We start from the raw sequence: 2,500 nt of genomic DNA on the forward strand, positions 1-2,500 counted from the left end.
AATGACTATGTATGTATGTATGTATGTATTTATGTATGTATGTATGTATGTATGTATGTATGTATGTATGTATGTATGTATGTATGTATGACACTGCCGGTGCACGTGCAGCAGACAGACGAGGAAAATGACACCGCATTAGACATACATACGAGTAGCTTCCCTCATAGTCAACTTAATAATGATGAAAAATGTTTCGTTTCGGTTCTTATTAACTTTATAACTGCATGCAACAACAACAAAATATAAACTGACTATATATTCGTTTTAATACTTACTTAGCTTACTAGTAAGCGATGATTCTGTTCTGGATTTAAAAAAAAAAAAAAAAAAAAAAAAAAAAAAAAAAAAAAAAAAAAAAAAAAAATAATAATAATAAAACACAAAAAATATTGATAATAACAAGAATAACAACAATACGTGTAAACACTTTCCGGTGTCACGTCAATTGTGGTATACGCCAATACGTGAACACCCCATTGTTTAATGATGCGTGGTTGACATGTCACCATCATTGCTACTATTGTAGACTGGATGCGAGAGGCGTCTGTCAGTGATGTAATGAAACAGTGTGTGGTGTTTGTAGAGTTGTGTTGTGTGGTGTGTCTGCTGTTGTCGTTTGATTTTTACAAAGTAAAATTTGTAGAGTTTGTGTGTAGTGTATAGAGTATTAAAAAATAAACGCGCAACTATTTTTTTATTAATAAAAATAGTAGTGTTGTGTTTGTTGTTTTAATATTTTTACACAGCAAAAACACGCGACGACGACGACGACCGACGACACACACCACACAACGAAATATCACCACACACGCATAAACTGTGTCAGACTACGTTCCCGTTTATGAATGCGGCAGGACGTTTATAATAGAGTCTGTTATAAAAGAAGTGGCGATTTGTGTTCGGCGCGCGTGTAGATTTCGCAGCGTCGTTAACGCACCAGATCGACCCGTGAATTCTCGTCGCCTCGTGTCGTCGCGTGTGTCGCGTTGAGCTTGTTCGGTCTCCTCCACCGGAGAGATCGAACAGTCGCTCAATGCCGCTGCGGCGACTTCGAGGGACGGTGTATTTTTTTTTCCAACTATCATTATTATATTATTATTATATTACATATATATTACTTTTGATTCTATTTTATATAGATCAGTAGTAGTGTGTAGTTAGTAGTAGTAGTAGTAGTATTAGTAGTGGTAGTAGCATTTATAAAAAGGTATTTTCGATCTCTCCGAAACCGGACTGATGTCGATATTTTTTCCTCGATAAAGAGAGAGAATCAAATTTATTTACACAGTGTGAAGTATCGAAAATGTCTCGTTGTTGAACATTCACATGAATCGAACGCGCTTTTTGTCCGTTCACTAGCACCGCACCACACACACCATACACAGTAGTAGTGTATTGTGTAGTGTAGTAGTGTAGTGTAAAGAAGAAAAATGACCACCACCGACTGACTGCAGCAGGCAGGCAGCAGCAGCAAAACAGCAAAAACCATCGATGCGTTTAAACGTTTAACGTTTTCGCATCGTCGAGTTGTGCGTGTTGTGCGCGTTGTATGCGGCGTGTTTGTGTCAGCTCCCTGGTTGATCCTGCCAGTAGTTATATGCTTGTCTCAAAGATTAAGCCATGCATGTCTCAGTGCAAGCCGTATTAAGGCGATACCGCGAATGGCTCAATATATCAGTTTTGGTTCCTTAGATCTTACCTCGGTTACTTGGATAACTGTGGTAATTCTAGAGCTAATACATGCAATCAGAACTCTGACCAGTGATGGGATGAGTGCTTTTATTAGATCAAAACCAATCGACGGAGGGCCTCGCGTCCGAAGTCGTTAATTTTGATGAATCTGGATAACTTTTGCCGATCGCATGGTCCAGCACCGGCGACGCATCTTTCAAATGTCTGCCTTATCAACTTTCGATGGTAGTTTCTGCGACTACCATGGTTGTCACGGGTAACGGGGAATCAGGGTTCGATTCCGGAGAGGGAGCCTGAGAAACGGCTACCACATCCAAGGAAGGCAGCAGGCGCGCAAATTACCCACTCCCGGCACGGGGAGGTAGTGACGAAAAATAACGATACGGGACTCTTACGAGGCCTCGTAATCGGAATGAGTACACTTTAAATATTTTAACGAGGAACAATTGGAGGGCAAGTCTGGTGCCAGCAGCCGCGGTAACTCCAGCTCCAATAGCGTATACTAAAATTGTTGCGGTTAAAAAGCTCGTAGTTGCTCGTAGTTGCGCCGCGCTGTCGGTGCACCGCATCCGCGGTGATACTGACACGTCTGCGGAGCATATCGTCGGTGAGCCGTCGGTAATACGGCGGTTCAATATCAAAATCCTATCGCGGTGCTCTTCGGTGAGTGTCGAGATGGGCCGACAATTTTACTTTGAACAAATTAGAGTGCTCAAAGCGGGCTCAAAATTGTGCTTGAATATTTCGTGCATGGAATAATAGAATATGATCTCGGTTCTATTTTGTTGGTTTTCAGAACTCCGAG

General features: G+C 41.3%; 1 non-coding gene across 1 annotated transcript in view; it reads left to right on the top strand.

Moving 5' to 3' along the window:
* Positions 1 to 1,573: 1,573 nt before the first annotated feature.
* The window catches only part of LOC123723425, a 1,906-nt gene continuing 979 nt past the window's right edge, over positions 1,574 to 2,500 (top strand). Inside the window, exon 1 of the ribosomal RNA XR_006756749.1 lies at positions 1,574 to 2,500. This exon is cut by the window's right edge and continues 979 nt beyond it. This is a non-coding gene — a ribosomal RNA (small subunit ribosomal RNA).

Source organism: Papilio machaon, chromosome W (assembly GCF_912999745.1).
Source record: "Papilio machaon chromosome W, ilPapMach1.1, whole genome shotgun sequence".
NCBI classification, from domain to species: Eukaryota; Metazoa; Arthropoda; class Insecta; order Lepidoptera; family Papilionidae; genus Papilio; species Papilio machaon.